Genomic DNA, 15,242 nt, shown 5'->3' with positions numbered 1-15,242 from the left:
CCCCCCAACAAAAACAGAAACAAAACGGGCCAGGGGCGTAGTCTAGTAGAAGAGTGCTTGCCTAGCATGCATGAGAACCCAGGTTTGATTCCTCAGTACCACGTAGATAGAATCGGTGCTGAGGCTCAAGTGGTAGAGCTCTAGCCTTTGAGCAAAATGTGTCCAAGGGCAGTGCCCGACCCTGAGTTCAAGCCCTAGGACTGGCAAAAAAAAACCCCGAAAAAACAACGCCCCCCCCAAAAAAAAATCCAACCTCAGAAATCTGTTGATGCAGGGAAAACAAAATCTGTTACTGAGAGAAGCTCTGGTGTGCATGCAGTGAAAGGGTGCCAGCAGTCACTTGCCAGGGAAACACAGGGCTTCCTTGTAGTCCTTGACACCATGGTTGAAAAGCACGCTGTCTGCACAGAGAGCTGTCTGGGGTTTGGCCTACAGCTGCAGAAAACCCAGTCTTTTCTCTTTGTGGCAGCATGGCACCTGGAGAGGCAGCAGTAGGTTGGGGTGTGGGCAGAACAGCTCTTCTTGACTCTCCAGAGATGCCTAGCTGCTGAGGGCTAAGGTGAGGCATTCCATCTGGCACTGGTGGAACCACCCTCCATACACTGGGCACCAGCCTGGTGACACAAGACCAGCACCCAAAGCAGCCATTTCCTGCCCAGGTCAGAGTGGCCTCCAGAAGGGCACAGCATTCCTCAGTAGGGTACATGGCCCATGAGGTGAATTGGTTGCTAGTAAATGGCACATAGTTGAGTTTGCCAAATCCAGACCAGTGTTTTGTTTTTTCTTCAAGGAGTAACGTTTTTTTACTTCTTCCCTGTCTTTCTTTTAATTTTTCCTTTCCTTTTTTTTTCTTGTGGGTCATGGGTCTTGAACTTGGCCTGGGACTGTCCCTAAGCTCTTCAGCTCAAGGTTACCACCCTACACTTGACCCTTGTTTTCTTTTTTTTTTTTTTGCCAGTCCTGGGCTTGAGCTCAGGGCCTGAGCACTGTCCTTGGACTTTCTCAAGGCTAGAACTCTACCACTTGAGCCTCAGCACCACTTCCGGCTTTTTTTTCTATGTATGTGGTACCGAGGAATCGAACCTGGGTCTTCATGCATGCTAGGCAAGCACTTTAACCACTAGGCCAAACTCCCGGCCCCTTGACCCTTGTTTTCTAGAGGTTAATTGGAGATAAGAGTCTCAGGTCCTTTTGTACCTGGGTTGGCTTTGAACCCTGATCCTCAGATCTCAGCCTCTTGAGTAGCTAGGATTAGAGGTGTGAGCCATTGCACATGGCTCCCTCCCCTTTTATTCCAGTTGTGGGGCTTGAACTCAGGGCCAGAGCACTGTCCTTGGACTTTTCTCAAGGCTAGAGCTCTACTACTTTGAGCCACAGCACCACTTCCAGCTTTTTTCTATGTATGTGGTACTGAGAAATCAAACCCAGGTCTTTGTGCATGCTAGGCAAGCACTCTACCACTTGGTCAAACTCCCGCCCCCCTTTTCTTTTTAATTGTATTTTAGTGTTGGGGTAAACTATACAGGGGTTACAGTTACATTTGTTAGGTAGTGGGTACATTCTTCTTGAACACTGATACACTTTCTCATGTTTTCGTCCCACTTTCCCTCCTCCACTTCCTCCCTCTCCCCCTCTCTTTCTCTCTCTCTTTCCTCCTCCTCCTCCTCTCGAAACTGGTGATACTGAGAAAAAAGTGTTACTCAACAAACCAGAACAGCAGGTGAAGGAATCATTTCACCATAGTCCCAGTTCTACAATGTAAGTTGGTCTCTAGCAAGAATCACAGATTAGTCATAGATTGGTGGGTCAGAATTACATTGCTTGATCACTTAGTCTGAGAAGTTGCTAAGGAAGATCTTGCTGTGTGTTTTCCCTACAGCTACAGTGGAGAATTCCCACTTCCAGGTGCTGGCTGTCCACTTATCATCTCTCAGCCCTCACAGATGCTCTTCCTGCTTCTGTGCCTTGCCCCATCCACTCTGCCTGTAGATCCACCTAATACTCTAATGCTTACTCACTCAGTGCCATCAGGATTAAATATTCTTCTTTTAAAAATATTTTTGCTGGTCCTGGGACTTGAACTCAGGGCCTGGGCACTGTCTTTGAGCTTTCTCAGGACTAGCCCTCTATCACTTGAGCCACATCATCACTTCTGACCTTTTCTGTGTATGTGGTTCTGAGTAATCAAACCCAGGCCTTCATGCATGCTAGGCAAGCACTCTACCACTAGGCTACACTTGCAGCCTGAAATATTCTGTCTTATCTACTCTAGTAGAATTTTTAGGTCATTGCTCCATTGCTTTTGTTATATGGGAACAGGATCAGTGAGATACAGAGGAGCCACACTTTAAGAGGTCTAACTTTAAGGGGTCTAATTGGGAGACTATTAGAAGGCTGATGACTGACAAAGGACTAGCATTCTAAAGAATCTACAGTCCCAAATGTCATTAGCACAAGGCTTATAAAGGCAAAAGCCACATCAAGGCAGATGCAGCATAGTATAAGGATTAGCAAAGCATGTTTACAGAAACAAAATCGCCAGTTATGAGTTAACTAAGAGGGGCAGTTACGGTTCATTACTAATTAACTAGTGGGGAAAATCAGTAGAGATTTACTGGAATCCAACAACCTTAACAATGGCGGGGAGGGAGAGGAAGAGGAAGGATGGAGTCTAATGATCCATGGCATAGCTGCATGGAATGACCTGTCCCCATCTATACTTCCTGGAATTGAGTGAAATGTCTGGGGACAAGATGTCCCTTTCACTTGGGACTAGACTAGATGTTTATTTGTCTCCTCCTGTGGCATCTATTCCTGATCTTGGCATATGTTAGGACTATACCCATCTATAAACATGAATCTTCTTTTAATCATCGAAGTACCAATCCTTCAATGGGAATGGGAAAGTCAACATTTCATCAACCCTGAATTAATTTACTTTTTTTTTTTTTTTTTGCCAGTCCTGGGCTTGAGCTCAGGGCCTGAGCACTGTCCTTGGACTTTCTCAAGGCTAGAGCTCTACCACTTGAGCCTCAGCACCACTCCCAGCTTTTTTCTATGTATATGGTGTTGTACCTGAACTCCTGGGACCCCGAAAGAACCACCAGAGGCCGAGGCCAAAGCAAAGGGGCAAGGGTCATTTATTTCGAGTTCGAACCCGGACCTCTGCGTACTTGTTGCCAAGTGACGCTGAGAGGTCCCGAACAAAGATTTTACACAGCTTTTATAATCATGTACAAACAAGTTACAGCTACAGGTTCATGATTGGATAACATTTAGTTTGACATTTAGTTTGATTCATAAGTATATTTCTGATTGTTTTGGGTGTAGGTGATTAACTGTTGGGTCCTGGTGACCACTGTAAACAGGCCAGTTACTGGAATTTATTGTGTTCCTGGAATAGTTGTTTACCATGACCACTGGACCCTAAAGTTTTTTACTTCCCAGAACAAGGTGGGAGCAAGGTGGGCCTAGAGGGGGGTTTCTTAGCTTGTCCTCCTTCAATGGTACCAAGGAATTGAACCCGGGTCTTCATGCAGGCTAGGTAAGCACTCTACCACTAGGCCAAACTCCCGGCCCCAGAATTAATTTACTTACCAAGCAAAACCTAACCCCCACTTTTCTCTCTGTAGAAGTTGCAAGACATTCTAGAACAAAGCAAGCATGTGGTAGAAGAAAGGCCCTGGGAGGAAGAAGAGAGAAGTCCATTTAAGTCTTAAAAATGTTATTAGTGAGGCAGAAAGTGGAAGGATGGAGGGTAGGTGAGCCATGTTGGAGCTAGAGGAAGGAATGAGAGCTGGAGCGGGGGAGAGGCTACATCTGGAGAAATCGCCAAAATTAGTTTTGAAGACAAGAACATTTCTGTACAGTTGACTCTTTAAGAGGTACCTTTGAAATTTATAGACATTTCTGTAGAAGATACCTGGATTTTTTGGGGGGAGGAGGGTGTGGGTCATGGGGCTTGAACTCTACCTGGGTGCTGTCCCTGAGTTCTTCAGTTCAAGGCTACCACCCTACTCCTGGGCCTGGGCATTGTCCCTGAGCTATTCAGCTCAAGGCTAATGCCCTACCCTTGAGCCTAGCCCCACTTCCAGTTTTTTAGAGGTTAAATGGAGATAAGAGTCTCAAGTCCTCTTGTGCTCAGGCTGGCTTTGAACCTTGATCCTCAGATCTCAGTCTCCTGAATAGCTAGGATTACAGGCATGAGCCACTGCTGGCACAAGACACCTGGATTTTAAGCTCTTAAACTCCTCATGGTACTCTTATTAGTGTTTGTCTTTGCTATGTGACATATTCCTGTGTCCTTGGTGGTATTGGTCTGTTGTGTTTTCCTTAGAGCTACCCCTCTGGGCTATCATTGTGTTAGGACTTCAACTTGTATAGGAATTAGGCAGAAATAGCTTTAGTGTGGTGAGCTCTCTAGAAAGGGAGGCACAATGATTGTGGAATTCTCAACACAAGTGGGAAAACTATTGAAGATTCCAACTCAGAATGATGCACTGTACTTATACAAATGAGAGAAGTAGATTAATGGGACAGCATTAGGCTTTAAAAACAGTGTTTGGTGAGCCCAAAGGTCAGAAACAAGAGCAGATGGATGAAGCCAGGTATGGAGGCTCACATCCATAATCCTATCTACGCAGAAGTTACACATCTCTCATCCCATCTATGCCAGAAGGAGAAATAGGAGGATCATGATACAGTTCAGCTGGGGAATAAATGGAAGACTTTATTCTAAAAGCACCAAGAACCGCCAGGAACTGGTAGCTCACAACTGTAATCCCAGCTTCTGAGGAAGCTGAGGTCTAGAGAATTAAGGTTTGAAGCCAGCCTGGGCAGACAGTCTGCAAGATTCCATACAGAATTAACAAAATGTCAGAGTGGAAGTGTACTAACTTAAGGGGATGGGATTGCCAGTCATGATCAAGAAAGGCAGGTGAGAGCACAAGACCCTAAATGCCAACCGTAAAACAACACCAACAAGTAAAGACAATGAAAATAGTGCAGAAATGTTTGGTGAAAATAGCAAAGAAAATGCGTTTGGAGGCAGCAGGGTTAGACCTAGGTGCTTAATTCCAGACAATGGGTCTTGAATGGAATCTTGAAAACTGTTCATAAACTAGACAGTAAGAGAATCAGTCTTTCTGAAGAATCACTGAAGATCAGACTCAGGGAGAGCATGGACAGTGTGGGAAATAATTTAGGTGGCAAGTGACACTTGGGTAGAGAGAGCTGGGAGAGACTGGGGAAGTAGCGAGGAGGCAGAATAATCCAGTTCTGCAGATTATCCAGACTATTTTGGAAATAAAGGAAAAGGCAAAAGGAAAAATACTTGCTTTGTTTATCAAATGCTTCCAAAGTGCTACTGAACAACTATCATCATTCTTACAAAGGTCTTATAGGTGAGTTTTTGTATTGTGAGTGAATATACTCCATATGGGTAATTCCTTGCACAGAGAAATACATAAAGAAAGTGGCTAGCTAGGATTTGGAATCAGGTCACTTCTGTCCTATTTTAAACCAGCCACATTAGTTTATACAAGGAGAATAAATTCTATTGAAACCCAAGTCAAACTACTTGACCCACTACAACCCTCCCACCTTTTCTGATCTCAGTTTCTGATACATTTTGCAAACTCATTGCTATTTTCAAGGTGTGAGTTTTCTGCTACAGTCTACTTTAGTATCAGGAAATGCCACTTAAAAAGAAGAAAGGAAACCATTGAAGGGTATTATTAACTGTAGCATAAGATAACTGATTGAGAAATTTGGAAGGCTTCTGATTTCTTTGGCAATGCTTTCTCAATACCCTATTATTTCTGTATCTTCAAGCTTTCACACCCAAACGACTAGAACTTTGGCTGAATCTCACTTCCTCTTTGTACTTTATGAACAGATGCTTTTGTTCCTACTTGGTAAATTTACAACTTTACATAACAATTGCACAATTCAACAATTGGGAAACCACAATGAAATTGTTAGATAATTTTTCTACTGTGGTGAAACACAGCTTTGCTTCAAAGAAACAGAAAGGTTTCCACTCTTATTTTCTGTTTTCAGAATATCGTTTCCATATTAAGCATGGCTTCAGGTTTAAGATTCCATATAATCTTTTCATTTGTATTTATGTAACTTTGCTTTCACTAAGTTCTTTTACTAAAGTAGAATCAGTGATTTCAACTTGTAAATGAGTTCTAACATCACAAAAACATTGGGGGAAGAGGGAAGAAATTGTCCTAAATAGGAGAAAGGGGTTATAGTTTTCAGCACCTTTTCCTTCCTCGTGCCAAACATTTTGCTGCAATTCTTAGCAAGCAACATGGTATGCTCTAACATAGTTTTGTTGCTGCTGTTTGGTTTTATGGTGCCAAGGAGAGAACCCGGGAGTTCAGCATACTAGACAAGAGCTCTATCACTGAGCTACACCTCCTGCTTTTTGAGTTATTTTGTACACTGCAACACTTAGTCTTCCTTTCTCTGCCCTGACTGTAGTTAATAGCAGACCTTTGTGAAATGTCTGGCTAACTTTTACTTTTCGAAGTTAGTAAAAGCAAAACAATTCAGATTGTAGTTTTGGTTTTTCTAGCTTTTCCAACAACGAATAGGAATTCCTATTTAACAAAAGAAGAGCCTCAGTATTTCCTTAGAAATAACTGCAGGTAACCAGATATTAGGAGCCAGGAAATCAGGGCTAAGAAGCCCTGAGATAACTGGATACACAACTGCATCTTGATGTATAGCCCACTAGTTTTATTGCCATATAGCTGGGAAGATGAGCATACACCACTGCTCCCGGACTTTTTTTTTTTTTTTTTTTTTTTGTGGGTCATGGGGCTTGAACTCGGCCTGGGTGCTGTCCCTGGGCTCTTCAGCTCAAGGCTACCACCCTACATTCGAGCCAAACCCCACTTGCTGTTTTTTAGAGGTTAATTAGAGATAAGAGTTTCGGGTCCTTTTGCACCCGGGCTGGCATTGAACCTTGATCCTCAGATCTTAGCCTGCTAGGTTTACACATGTGGGCCACCATGCCCAGCTTCCCAGAAATTTTTATTGGTTGAGATGGAGACTTGCCACCTTTTTCACTTAGGTTGGCCTTGAACCTTAATCCTCCTGATTTCCATCTACTGAGGAGCTAGGCTTATAGGACTAAGCCACCACATTCAGCTTTTTCTAGATGTTTTTATAGGTTTAGGTTCCACTGTTAAGCCTGGGACCCATGTTGAGTTTACTTTTTTTAATTTATTTTATTTTATTTTTTTTGTCAGTCCTGGGCTTGAGCTCAGGGCCTGAGCACTGTCCTTGGACTTTCTCAAGTCTAGAGCTCTACCACTTGAGCCTCAGCACCACTTCCGGCTTTTTTCTATATGTGGTACTGAGGAATAGAACCCGGGTCTTCATGCATGCTAGGCAAGCACTTTAACCACTAGGCCAAACTCCCGGCCTGAGTTTACTTTTTATATATGGTAAGCAAGTACCATCTATAGATACATATTTTTTTTCTTTTTTGCAAATGGATACACACACACATACACATGCAATGTAAGTTTGAGTTCACTAAATAATCAGGCAGAAACTATCAGTCTAAATGAGTAGTAATAGTGCCAGTCATGGTGGTTCAAGCCTACAGTCATAGCTACTCAGGAGGCAGAGCTCAGGAGGATCATGGATCTTCTGTGTAAAAGGTTGGTGACACCACAGTTCAACAAACAAGCTGGAGGTAGGTATAAGTAGGAGAAACATAGTCCAAGTCTGGCCACAGGTAAAAGGTATGAATCTTTATCTGAAATAAAGCACAAAGGGCCCATGGCCTGGCTCAAAGGACTGGGGGCACCTGCCTAGCAAACAAGAATCCACCTAGTCAGATATTGAACCACAGCTTCCTGTGCTGTGTTTTAGCTACATTTGGCTTCAGTGTTAGGAGCGGAAGAGGGCTTCCCTTTCAGTGTAGCATGGGATGGGAGAATGAACAAGATCCTGGACACTATCTGTGCTTCCAAGCTCTGTCACCTGTTTCCAGAAGGAGAGGAAAATCTATGCCTGCTTTGGGGACAGGCTGCCAGGCTGGTGGGTGGGTTGTTCTTCAGTTTTGCTTTGTGCTTGCCAGGGGAGGCCTGTTACTACCTGCCCTGCCCTGGATGCCCACCCACTGGCCTTGGGAGAGCAGCGCTTCACCTCACCATAAAGGTACAGAATGTCTTAAGAGATGTCTCAGCTCTCCTCGAGTCTAAGACAGGAGTTTAACATGTAGGTTGCAGTGAGGAGTGTTTAGTTTCTCTCTGATGATAAAGCACAAAAGGCGGAGGGCTCCATTTTTGGACAGTGGAGTGCTCTGATGAAAATCTTTGTCCTCTCCAGCTGGGTACCCTCTACTTCAGTAAATGATTTGAACTCACAGCAAGCTCCATATACATAATAAGGAGATCTATCTCACCTTTTCTTCTCTCAACTTTTTTTTGGGGGGCGGGGGGGGCATTTTTCCTGAGTAAATGAGGATGTCTGCCTTCCTCCTTTACCTGGGACTTCCCAGCCTCCAGAAATTGAAAAAATGTTACTTATACTTTAAGTGAGATACTGTACTAATCCCTATTATCCTGGCCAGTTATATATATTCCATGAAGCTCAGTTTCCTCCTATACAAGGGACTGAGATCCCCTCTGTGGACTCTGGCACATTTATGTTTTTGAACAAAAATGAATGAGTAGATGAAATCTCTATTAATAATCACCAGATGTCAGTGAAAAAAAATGGCCTGTTTCTTGTTCCCAGCTCTCCCTAGGATGAATCCATCTTCTGTAGTTGCTGCTGCAGCTACAGGGATGACTGGGAGTGGGGGGGCTCTTCTTTCCTGCAAAGGGTGCCTTAATTTCTTTGTGTGTATGTGTGTGGGGGGGGGGTCATGGTGCTAGAACTCTGGCCTGGGCGCGGTCCCTGAGCTCTTCAGCTCAAGGCTACCGCCCTACCCTTGAGTCACAGGCCTACTTCCCATTTTCTAGTGATTAAATGGAGATAAGCATCTCTCTCGATTTGTACTGCCCAGGCTAGCTTTGAACCTTGATCCTCAGACCTCAGCCTCTTGAGTAGCTAAGATTACAGGAGTGAGCCACTGGGCTGGCTTTGAATCTTGATCCTCAGATCTCAGCCTCCTGAGTGGTTAGGGTTATAGGCATGAGCCACTGTGCCCGGCAAGTCCCTTAATTTCTACTTTGTTCTACTTTTCTTTTTAGGTTATCAGGGTCTTCAGCTCTCCTTATAATGGTAGGCACTTCCACAACCTCTCCCTTGCCAACCCCACCTCAGTTCTTGGAAGTGTTCTCTCCTTCCTTGGATAAGGAATTCCCAACAGTGCTCTATCAGTTGAGGCACAGCTTCACTTCTGGCTGTTTGCTGGTTCACTGGAGGAAAGTCTCAGGAAGTTTTCTTTGTGGGCTGGCTCCAAAGCGCAATCCTCAGATCTCAGCCTCCTAAATAGCTAGAATTTCAGTCATGAGCTACCAGTGCCTATCATTGTGGCACAATGTGTGTGTATGTGTATGTATGTGTGTGTGCACACATGTGTGTGCACACCCACACACAAGTCCTGGGGTTTGTAGTCAGTCTAGGTGCTGTCCTTGAGCATTTCTTGCTCAAAGCCAGTGCTCTACAACTCGAGCCATAGCTCCATTTCTGGATGTTTTGATAATTAATTGGAGATAAGAGTTTCATGGACCTTCCTGCCCAGGCTGGTTTTGAATCCTGATCCTCAGATCTTAGTCCCCTTAGTATCTAGGCTTATAGGCATGAGCCATCAGCTTCCAGCCATATGGCAACTTTTTTTTTTAATAGTCTATACATCTAAGTTGCTCTTCTTTCCATCCCCAGATCAAGCTCCTCTCTAAACAATAAAGTGTTACAAAGTAACTACAATTAATACAAATTGATCTCTTATGTAGTGCTGAAAACTAAATATTTATGTGTAGGCTGTGTATTTATGAATATAACAGACATTTGAGAAAAAATCCAGATTCTCAATATATAACATATATTACATATAATAACCTATATACTATCTAAATACACAAGAAGTGGTTTGTTCTTTTATTTATCCCAGATGAATGAGACTTTAAAAAGCCTCTTTTGACTCAATCTGGTCCAAGAATTAAAAAATGAGAAAAAAAATGAGAAGATTTGGTTCCACCATTTAGTATTTATCATTTATTTGTAGAAAGTTTCCAGGCAAAACAACGAAACAAAACAGGGCGGGGTGTGGTGGCTCATGCCTGTAATCCTACTCAGGAGGCTGAGATCTGAGGACCAAGGTTCAAAGCCAGCCCAGGCACAAAAGGACCAGAGACTCTATCTCCAATTAACCTTTAAAAAAAGGAGAAGTGGGGCTTGGCTCAAGGGTAGGGAAGTAGCCTTGGGCTGAAGAGCTCAGGAACAGTGCCTAGGCCCAGTTTAAGCCCCACAAAACAAAACAAACAAAAAACCCAACAAAGAACAGTAAGATACTACTGGAGGCAGGGCACCCATCAGCGACCCACATTTTTAATCCAGGCTACTTAGGAGGCTAAGAACGTGAGGACTGAGATTCAAGACTAGTCAATGAAGAAAAGTTCACAAGATGTGAACTAAGTGATGTGTTAGGCAGAATGACTTGTGCCTGTAATACTAATCTGCATAGCTGGCTGAGATAGGGAGGATGTTTCAGGTCCACCATTGGGATAGAAGTGCACAGCATTCAGTTTCCATGAAAGGAAGCTGGATATTGTGGTACAGGCCTATACATAATCCCAGCAGTAATGGAAAGCAATCCTGGTTGGGAATGCAATGTGAGTAAAAACCCTATCCTAATCAACGAACAATAAGCGTAGAGGCATGGCTCAGCACATCAGTGGAGGCCCTGAGTGCAAGCCTCAGTACTGCCAAGCAAAGGGGAAAAACGCTATCATCTGTTGGGTTGGACAGTGAAGTCTAGTGGTATAGTTGATACTTGTACAAGGCACTGTGTTCAATCCCCAACACACACATACACACATACACACACAAATTAGCATAGTACTAAAGGAGGGAAAAACACATTGAAAAAATAAGTAACCCAAAAACAGATTCACAGAAATATGCCCAGTTTTGACAAAGAAAAAAGTAATTTAAGTGGAGGATATCCTTTCAAATATATGAAGTTGGACCACTTGGTCCTTCATGGAGGAGCAAGAGAACCTCAACACACACATCCTATGTAAAAATTATCCCGAAAGGGAATAATATTTAAAGAAAACACTCACCTTTATGTTGGGAGCTAGAGTGTGGAGTCAGACCGACCCATGACTCTCCATAACTCAATAAGATAACCACACTAAGATATGAGCTGTCATGTATGGCACCATGCCTAGAAACTTTTGAGCTACATTGTCTGTGTTGTGAGCTCCCTGACCTTATGGATTTATTGCTTCATTCTTTTACCGCTTTGTAAGAATGTAACTCCTGGCAGTTCCCTGATTTCAAGAAAGTATATAAGACTTGATTTGGAAATAAACAGTGCTACAGTCTTGAGCTCACAGCCTTCTTGGGCTGCTGACTTGGGCTGTAGTCCTGCCGAACCCCATCTGTTTGTCTCTTTTCTATTTCTTTTCCAAGTCCCTGCCCCCTATTTCAGGAATCCTAGTTCGCTGCCGGCTGGCCCCGGCACCTTTACATGTAGAGTGAAAAGCTATGAACTTCTGCAAAAGTAACCCCGAGTAGGGCTGGGAGTTTGGCCTAGTGGTAGAGTGCTTGCCTAGCATGCACGAGGACCTGGGTTCAATTCCTCGGCACCACATACATAGAAAAAAGCCGGAAGTGGTGCTGAGGCTCAAGTGGTAGAGCCCTAGCCTTGAGAAAATCCAAGGACAGTGCTCAGGCCCTGAGCTCAAGCCCAGGACTGGCAAAAATAAATAAATAAATAAAAGTAACCCAGAGTTCTTTTGTATGTGTGCTGGTCCAGGGGCTTGAACTCAGGGCCTAGGCACTATCCCAGAAGCTCATCGTGCTCAAGGCTAGCTCTCTACCACTGGAGCAACCACTTCTGGACTTTTCTGAGCAGTTTTTACTGGCGATAAATCTCATGAGTGCTTGCCCAGCACACATGAAGCCCTGGATTCAATTCCTCAGTACCACATAAACAGAAAAACCTGGAAGTAGTGTTGAGGCTAAGGTGGTACAATGCTACCCTTGGGAAAAAAGAAGCTCAAGGACAGTGCCCGGGCTCTGAGTTCAAGGCCCAGGGCTAGAAAAAAAAGTCTCATGGACTTTGCTGCCCAGGCAGACTTTGATCCTGTTCTCAGCCTCCTGAGGAGCTAAGATTACATGTATGCTCCACCAGCGCCTGGCTTTCAAGTTCTTATGTTCAACCCCAAAGGCACAGGTTACAAGATACTAGACTTCATCAAAGTAAGTAATGCTCTGCTCCAAACCCTCAAAAGAAACACAAGGACAAAAGGCAAACTAGACCAAAAGAAACTATTTGCAAATCATTTTAGATATCTAAACATATCTAAAACATGCTACCTTTGGCCCAGTTGGTCTCAAACTTGGTTTTCCCCCTTGCCTATGGAATAGTTGGATTTATAGGCATTTATTCCCATTCAGTGGGACAGAACTAGAAAATCAGTTTGTCTATCTGATCCAAAATCAAAGCCCATTCTAACTTTCCACATTTTTTTTTGTGCCAATCCTGGGCTTTGAACTGAGAGCCTGGGCACTGTCCTTGGGCCTTTTCAAGGCTAGAGCTTGGGCTACAGCACCATTTCTGGCTTTTTGCTATGTACCAGGGAAACGAACCCAGGTCTTCATGCATGCTAGGCAAGCACTCTACCACTAGGCCAAACTCCTGGCCCAAATTTCCACATCTTTTAACTCTTCTTAGTGAGAAATTTCCTACTTTCCCTTTTCCTATTCACTCTTTCCTCATATGCAAATCAGTCCACCATCTGTATGATAACACCAGAATAGCTTACTGCAGATGCAGGATTCCTCCCCTGCATGGGCAGATGTGGTAATTAACAGGCCATTCTTCCTTTTTACTGCCTTTGCTGCTAAGATGAACCACCTTCTTCATTTCACACAGGTTGTAATTAATCCACAAGGCCACTCCCCACAGAGATGACAGAGGGGATTGACCTTATCCCAACACGAATTCACCCCTTCCACAGGGGCTGGTGAAACTGTTTGGGCAGCTTTATGTAAGGCTGCCCCCTGGTGGACGGTCTCATCCTCCAGCTTGACTCTGACACCATATCCCAGCCCACTTTCTCCTCGGACTCTCACTGTCACTCTTTTCCCCAAAAGTTCTCTGTACAACTATTTGAAATAGGGCAGGTGTGGGGGGAGGGAAATGGGGACCAAGACATGTCAATTAATGCACCTTCTATCTGGTGAATATAATGTAATTACAATAAAAAATGGGAAAAAAGGAAAAAAACAATATTTGAAATAATTCACCTAACATTTATTTTCCTTGTAGGAATTACGTGATTCCTTTAAAAACAAAGGACAGCCCTTTCTCGCCCCCACCTGGTGGGGGCGACGGGCCTGGAGGGCTGGAACCGGGCTGGGTGGACCCTCGTACCCTCCCGGTGGGCCGGGGGTTGGACCAGGTTCGGAGGTCTGGGGACTTGCGCCCTGTCCTCCACCATTCGAGTTCCGTGCAGGAGTGGCATACTGTGCACGTCCAGTTGGAGTGGGCCTCCTGCCCCAAGTCACCATGGAGCGCTCTTACCCCTCTGAGCGGGAGGTAGGAGCTGGGGTGGAGGGCCACTCCGAGGGGCTTCCCCTGGGCCCTGCACTCCCCACCCTGTGAAGCTGGAGAAGGAGAAAGAGGAGCCAAACCCGGAGTCCCAGGAGAGCAAGGATCCGCATCAAGAACGTGAGCCATTTGCCAAGCTGCTGAAGCAGAAGAGGATCACACTAGGATATACCCAGCCGATGTGGGGCTCAGCCTGGGCGTTCTCTTTGGAAAGGTGTTCAGTCAAACCGCCATCTGCCGCTTTGAGGCACTGCAGCTTAGTTTCAAGCACATGTGAAGCTGAGGCCCCTGCTGCAGAAGTGGGTGGAGGAAGCTGACAATGAGAACCTTCAGGAGATATGCAAAGCAGAGACCCTCGTGCAGGCCCGCAAGAGAAAGCGAAGAGTGAGAGGCAACCTGGAGAGCATGTTCCTGCAGTGCCCCAAGCCCACACTGCAGCAGATCAGCATTATCGCTCAGCAGCTCGGGCTCGAGAAGGACCTGGTCCGAGTGTGGTTCTGTAACCGGCGCCAGAAGGCAAACGATCAGGCAGTGACTATTCCCAGCCAGAGGATTTCGAGGCGGCAGGGCCTCCTTTCCCAGGGGGACCTGTAGCCTTTCCTCTGGCACCAGGGCCCCATTTTGGAGCCCCAGGCTATGGGGCCCCTCACTTTGCCACACTGTACTCTGTCCCTTTCTCGGAGGGAGAAGCCTTCCCCCCTGTCCCTGTCACCACTCTGGGATCTCCCATGCATTCAAACGGAGATACCTGCTCTTCCTAGAGACAAGGGAACCGAGAAAATGGGAGAAGCTAGGGAAGGAGAACCTGGAGTCTGCGCCAGGGCTTTTGGGATTAAGTTTTTCATTCACTAAGGAAGGAATTGGAAGCACAAAGGGGGGGAGTGGGACTTGGGGATCAGTGGTTAATGGGAAGGTGAAGTTCAGTGATGCTCTTGATTTTAATCTCCATGTTATTCAACACTTGGTTCTTAAATAAAGAAGCCTGGGACACAGTAGACAGATAATTCTGTCTTTAGTTTATCCTTCAGCTCCTTAAGAGGGAGCAGAGGTGGAGAAAACTAATGACCCATACTGCTTCCATACCATGCTGACATTCTGAAACAGGCATCACCTACACTGCTTTGTGTATGTGTGTACATGCACATGCATTCCAGTACTGGGGCTTAAACTCAGGTCCTTCCTATTCTTGCCTGGGTTTGGGGTTCAAGGCTGGGGCTCACTTCTAGCTTCTTGATTGGTATCACACCTTTCATCATTCTCCCCATCTCTGCACCTTGCCTGTCCCTCCCCGGACTATATTTAAAGCTTTCTAAGAAGCAGAGTAGCCAATCCACAAAAAAATTCAGGTCCACAAGAAGAAAAAGAACCCGGGACTGTGTCAAGCTGCTTATTTTTTATTTGAAAATAAAAAAGCAAAGCTTTGAAAAGCCAAAAACAAAAACAAAACAAAGGACAAATCTTTTTTTGTCAGTCCTGGGGCCTG

The 15,242-nt window shown here is 44.8% G+C and overlaps 1 pseudogene; it reads left to right on the top strand.

Moving 5' to 3' along the window:
- Positions 1 to 381: 381 nt before the first annotated feature.
- LOC150067197 (POU domain, class 5, transcription factor 1 pseudogene) lies at positions 382 to 14,520 on the top strand (annotated as a pseudogene).
- The last annotated feature ends 722 nt before the right edge of the window (positions 14,521 to 15,242 follow it).

The sequence above is a fragment of the Megascapheus bottae genome, chromosome 2 (genome assembly GCF_031878675.1).
Source record: "Megascapheus bottae isolate mThoBot1 chromosome 2, mThoBot2.hap1, whole genome shotgun sequence".
Taxonomy (NCBI): domain Eukaryota; kingdom Metazoa; phylum Chordata; class Mammalia; order Rodentia; family Geomyidae; genus Megascapheus; species Megascapheus bottae.
Note: the sequence above shows the minus strand (reverse complement) of the source record. Positions and strands in the feature narration are given on the sequence as shown.